We start from the raw sequence: 6,707 nt of genomic DNA on the forward strand, positions 1-6,707 counted from the left end.
TTATTAGCCACATGGCACAGGCATGTCACTTCTTACTTCTGCACCTAAGTTTCTTCATCTATAAAATTGGAATCATAATAGTACCCACTTCGTTAATAACTCTGTGAGAATTAAATAAAATTACACAATATTCAAGTTATATAAAACTAAAGTTACGCAAGTACAGTGATGGTTTACCATAAGCCCTAGATAAATGGCTATGGGCAAGGCTATTATCCCAAGATGCCCATCTGCTGTCCTGTGATCTTGATGACTTGACTTTGCAAATCTGAATTTGTAGAGACAGTGGTTGAGTGTATATGAGCCCTAGTTGTAGAGCTTGAGACTGAATCCCAAGTCTGCCATTTACCAAAGGAGTGAGTGGGGACATATTGTATCACCTCACTGAGCCTCATGTTTCCATCTATAAAGTGGGAATGATGACAGTGCTTACCGCAGAGCAAACTCTCAAATGATAGTTACTGTTAATATTAAGAAGGCAAGGTCCTTTGTCTGTTCAGCTTTCCCTCAGGGGCCTTTGAAGAGAACAGTCACCACCCTCATGGTGGGTATTTGATGCTCGGTATTTCAGAGGCCCACAGGAAGACTACCCACCATGACAAAAGATATGGCATCTTTCATTTGTACAGACTGGATCATCGCAAATTGACCAGGGAGACAGTTCCAGGTATAGCGTTGCAGCTCATGAAACATATAGGGAGATCCACAGCACCCTCCTAAACTGCATATTGTTACCAGAATATAAGATACAAAAAGGCATCCATATTGGGAAAACATTACAATAAAGATGCTTGGATTAGGAAAAGCACATACTTCTCAATTTCACATGAATAGCCCTTCAGTGAATCCAAAACTGAAAGTGGTTAAACATTGATAGGAATCCAACTCCTGAAGTTGCCACAAGGACTTCCCGCAGAAGAGGACCTGTGTCACCCATGCTTCATGAGCCCTGGGGAACCAGTAATGTGGTGGCATCTAAACGCTGTGCACCAGGAAGCAATTAAGTCCTAATGCCAGGGCAGTGTCAGGTTAGAAAATGCCAATCGTTTTTATGTAAAGATGGTGAGAAACTCTTTTCATTAAAATATGTTTTAAATACCAAAAAATAAAATAAAAAATGAAAAGAGAGCAATTGCCACACTGGTCTCCCTCCCCTCTGCAGATCTGAGCTTGTCAGACCCTAGTGGTTACCCCTTCCCACTGCCCTTTCTACCTTTTCCCCTTCCACTAGGAAAGGAGGTACTATGGGGATCATACAGCCATTAAAGCCGCATCCTAACTGGGGACCTCTAGCCAAGCAACTTTCAGGTTCTAATATTCGAATGACAATGACATGGTTGCTGCTTCAGAATCACCAACTAATTTCACATCATTACAGGGGGCAGCCCAAATTCTGGCAGCTGAAATCATAATTAATGTTATTAGGGGCAACAAGAAGAAGGGGCCCCAGAATTACCTAAGGGTAAAATCAGCCTGCAGTAAACAATCCTAGCTAATTGTCTACTAAAGAGAAGCTTCCATCCCTGCTGCCACGTCTCCCATCCCTTCCGAAATCCGTTTCAGAAAGACGAAGACATAAATATAGATTAGAGCTCAAGTAAGTGGCAAGCGAGTCAAAATATTTAATGGGAAGGAATCTGATTCAGGCGCCTCTGATTGCAGTTGTAATTGCTCTTTTCATGCTTAAAGGACTTCCCGGGGCAAGACTGGGAAACCGAGAAGGCCCCAATGCAGCAGCCAGGTTTGGGCCCGGGGGGGGGGGGGGGGGGGGGGGTCTCTCTCAGGTCACGTGACTGTGCTGTCCCAGAGTCCAACCTCATCCCTGGAGTGCCAGAAGCTGAGGAAGCATTGTGACTATGTCAGTGGGGACGTTTGGAGTGTTGGAATATTAAAGCCAAGGAACAGGGAAGTCAGGCTAGAGAGTGATTTGGAACCAGAGGAGAGGGAGGTCAATTCCATCACTTACTGTGCGGCCTCAGACAAGTGACTGAACCAGACAAGGCCAGGGCTCGCCACCTATGAAATTTCATGAGGCTACATGAGAGAACGAAATTAAAGTACTGATAGAAACCATGTAGCACAGGGTCTGGCACCTAGTAAGTGCTCTGTAATTTATTCATTCAACAGGTGTTCAGCCAACAAGTAGACAATGACTTCATATTTTGAATGCAAATCGCAGGCCCAGAGGAGACAAACGCTTGCCCAAGTTTACTCATCTCACCGTTAGAACTCATGGCTTCCAACTCCCGGCCAGGGCTGTTCCCCTGACCTGGTAAATACAGTCTCATTCCTTCCTCCAACATCAAGCCTGCTCTGTTTGGGGAGCAGTCACCAACAGAGCATGAGCAGTAAGACTGAGATTTTGTGCCACTTTCTACTTTTGGGAATTTGCTACGTCCTAAGCCAGGTGGGAGTGACAAGCCCAGAAATCAAGTAGAGAGCAGCTGCTCAGAAGCTAAAACACTAGGTCTCACAGAGCTGGAGAGACAAAGATAGACGTAAGGATGAGGGGCCCTCATGAAACCTCCAGGCTTTCAGTTAAGACCAACAATAAGGACGAACTGGAAATAGACAATCCCCGACGAAAATTAAGTTTTCTCTGGGAAAAAATGACATCAACTAAAACTCATACAATTTTTCACACGTAAAGCCCAATATTTTCCTCATTGTGGCCCTAAGAGATCTGTCATCTTCAAATAAGACCTAATGTGAATCCATGTAAGTTGAATCCCCTTGGACAGGCCCGGGCAGAGCCCAGGAGCAGAGTGCAAGGTCGGGAGAAGGATCCTGGGTGACTGGACAATTTGAAGTTGTTCACTCAGAGTTCCGCTGCCTGGAATTTTACTTTGAAAATGGAAAGCTGCCTACTGGGCAGTCAGCATGCAGACATAGAGACCCTATGCAAAGAGCACGCACGCAAAGCAAATGTCAGCAAAGAAATTACTTTCTTTTGACCAGCTATGAGATTGGCTTCGAGTTATTAGAATACTAGAATGCAACAGCTGGAAGGGCCTTGAAAATCTGTCTAAGCCAAACCTTGAAACCGTTTGCTTTCATTGACTTACACCCCAAGATGGGAAATGATCCTTCCACGTCCATACCAGAAATCGAGCGTGTCAGACAGACAGCTGGGCTGCCTGTCCAGCAAGACCCTTTCCCAGCGTCACTGCCTCACTGGAGTTCCAAGTTCCAGCTACTCTAGCCAGCAGCCCATCCACACTGCAAACAGCTTCAACAAGACTATAAATGTCATGTCACAAGTCAGGTGATAATGTGATTCTCCTCAGCAAAGAGAGTCCTAATGATTACAATGGAATTCCCATGAAATTAAATTCTTCATCTCCCCAAGGACACCACAACAATTTCCCATTTATAGTGTTGTCCTAATAAATACAAGGAAGTCATAATTCACTGCTAGTATTTAACATCACTCTGATGTCCTGGCTTTTAGAAAGGACTTGGGCAGGATGTTATCTATCATGTAGCAGCTGGGCCTTCAGAAAACACAAAGCTGGCACTTCCGTCTGTACTGTTACCTTGAAAGTAGGGAAGCAGCCTCAGAGTCTGGGAAAAGAGCACCCAACCCGGTGGCAGGAGGGCCAGGTTCTGGTCCTCGTTGGGGCACCCCCTGGTCTGATGCTTTGGGCAAATCCCTGGAGCTCAGAATACTGTGAACCACTTGTTGAGCTCTGTGCTAAGAGCTGACAGGGTTCCTCTCCTGTCACCTTCATAACAAGCTTCTGAGGTAGGGACAGAGGACATGGAGGCTCAGAGGCCTTTTGACGTATGGGCTGTTGGAATTGGTATGACAGCTGGGATTCAGGCTCAGTTACAGGGCGTCTGGTCCTAAAACCAGAATCTTTTTGTTGTATTGCGTTGTGTTTTGTTTGTGTTTGTTTGTTTTAACCAACGTCCTGCTGCCTCAGCTTCCTCATCTGCATGCAGCCCCCATGTCAGCTGAGGCTACCCATCCCTCAGACATCTAAATAACCTTGACTCAAGCAGCCCCTATCCACTGCCGGTAGGAGACCATAATTTCTCCAAATCCTCAAGGGCATGCCTTAGCATGAGGGTCTTTGACCTCAGATCTATCTGCAAGTACTTGCTCTGTTCATCCACACCATCATGCCCAAATGAGAAACTCAGATCCTGTGCATCAAAAAAAAAAAAAAAATTACAACTAAGAGTCCATGGGTTTAGTGACTTTAAAACAATGTGCAAGGTCACAGAAGGACTCACGGCACACAGTTCAGCCTCACTCCATCTGGTCAGCTCTCTCAATTCTTCTTCTCCTTCCCCCAGGACCCCAAAAATGGCCTGAGTACAGCACTTCTGGACCTTTCTCAAAAGCATCGGGGTTGGCCAACATTCATGGACTCTAGGGACTCACCTGGCCAAGCAGGTATGTCCAAACAAGCATCATCTCATTTACACCAGAGCTTCTCTAAGCAGAAGTCTTGGGCATCTGTTAAGCACAGAATCTTTTTCTACGCATTACATGCAAAATGAAAGAGTTCAAAGAGATCAAGATGCCTAAACTGGGTTCTCTGAATCCCTAGGACCATGAACTATTTTCAATATTTCCAAAAGCCAGATAAGACTGCACATTTATCCTCAACGAAGGTACATGCAATGTCAGATGTCTTTGTTTGGGGCTAGAATTATTTCAGCCCTGTGGGGTAGCTGTGGTTTGCTCATCTGATCAAAAACTCTGAGAGACAACTATTTATGTTTCTTGTTAATTAAAAGAGCTCACATCAATCACTTATTTCAAATGAACGTTTGTTCATTCACTCATTCAATAAACATTTATTGATCAATTACTCTGTGCCAGGCTCGGGTAGTCAGTGGTAAACAAGATGAAGTCCCTGCCTTCAGGGTGGTGACAGGTAGTAAATAAACAAATAAATTTTAATAATAGAATTATATTATGACTTGGGGACTTGAAGTTCAGGGATATATGCCTGTGTAAGTCTCTCATTCAAATCCAGTATGAAGCGTTCTAATTAGTTTTCCAAGTCTTTCTGCAACAGTTTGAACCTAGAACACATTCCAACCAAAGATGTGAATCTATGTGAGAGCTGGTGTCTGTCTTCATTGGATTAGGAACAGGAAGTTGTTTCTTTTGAGGCTATATGATGCTACTTCAGCAAATGTACAGGCTGCACAACTGTGCCACTAGTAGCTGGGTATCTGATTTGCATGCAGTACAGCTTAGATCTTAATTTAGACCTGGGTGCCAAAGCCTTTTCCCCAGAAAGGGAAGGGGCAGGGAATGATGGCTCAAAAGAGCAAAGTTCCTCCACCTTCGTCCCTCAGGCTTTAATCTCCACAGAAGGAAATTAACCAGGCAGCGTCATCCCATGGCTTTCATCACCTTCACTCAGACATGAGCTTTCTCTGGGCACAATCAAGTGCTTTCAAAGCTTAAAAAAGTCAGGGCTTTTCAGTGAATGTAGCTTGTCCATTTCCATTTCATTCAGAACATGAAGGAACGAGATTGTTCTTTGTCAAGTGGATAAAAAGTGGGAGGTAGAAGGGAAGACAAAAGATCAAAGATAATCTGTATTCCAAGAGCATTTTAGTAACTCTGAGATGTTTAAATCTACAGGACTGTGAGCAGCCTTTTAAGATTCATAGACCCAGAGAAGGTAGAGTTGGAGAGATTCTTAGAGATCTATAAGTCCAATTCTGTGCATTGACATAAAGGGAAATTGAGTCCCCAAAAGGCAAAGTGGTCTTTCTAAGGCCACCTGGGTGGTTGGTGGCAGAATAAGGACTAGAACCCTGACCGTCTGTCCAGTGCCCTTCCTGTCATACCAGATTGTTTCCATATTCCCGTTTTTCTCTTTTCCTCTTCCATGCTGTGTTTATAAATTTGTTCCAGCACGTAGCATCCTCCTTTTGTTCAAACCCCAAAATGCTCTAGTTTTCAAAGAGCAGTCTCTCAGTGGAAATGTAACGGCTGTATGCGATGTCAGAGGGGTAGTGGATTCGGGGAGGAGTGTTATCACTTAGTGAGGGGTATAAATGATACATGTCTTACCACTACAGTGTTTTGTACACATGAAACTAATAAAAATAAATGACTAAATAAAAATTAAAAAAATTTTTTTTTTAAAAAAATCAACCAAGATTACACACACACACACACACACACACACACACACACAAAGAGCAATCTCTGTTCCATGTGCTTCGAGAAGTTCACCCAGTTATTCTCATTTCGGCTCCATTCTCTGAAATCACCACATTTGTAACCTGAGTCACGCATTTGTTTGTATTGTAGCTTGCAAGTGACGATTTACAATTTAAATTGTCCTAAGTGAAAATAAAAGGGACATTTTGTTAGCTGAAAAACTGAAGAGTCCAGGGGTAAATCTCACTTCTGGCATGGCTGGATCTTAGGCTCAAATGATAGCATCAGGACTTCTTTCCACCTCTCTCCTCTGGGTGGGTTTCTTTCTTCACATCCCCACTTTGGGATGGCGTGATGGCTGCCAGCAGCTCCACACTCAATCTTGTCCTCTTAAGAGCATCCGCAGGAAGCAGTTCTCTCTTTCCCAGCAGCTCCACAGAGTCCCCTCCTAGGAGTCTGTCTCATTGGCTCTGCGTGGACACGTGTCTGTTGTTGGCCTGCTGTGCTCACCTTCTCCCGAACCCCAGAGATGATTGTCATTGTTACATGGTTGTGGCACCAGCATAAG

The 6,707-nt window shown here is 44.2% G+C and overlaps 1 pseudogene; it reads left to right on the forward strand.

The window, feature by feature from the left end:
* The first annotated feature begins 541 nt into the window (after nucleotides 1-541).
* On the forward strand, nucleotides 542-1,011 carry LOC141567131 (large ribosomal subunit protein uL30m pseudogene; annotated as a pseudogene).
* The last annotated feature ends 5,696 nt before the right edge of the window (nucleotides 1,012-6,707 follow it).

This window comes from Rhinolophus sinicus, linkage group LG10 (genome assembly GCF_036562045.2).
Source record: "Rhinolophus sinicus isolate RSC01 linkage group LG10, ASM3656204v1, whole genome shotgun sequence".
Classification (NCBI taxonomy): Eukaryota; Metazoa; Chordata; class Mammalia; order Chiroptera; family Rhinolophidae; genus Rhinolophus; species Rhinolophus sinicus.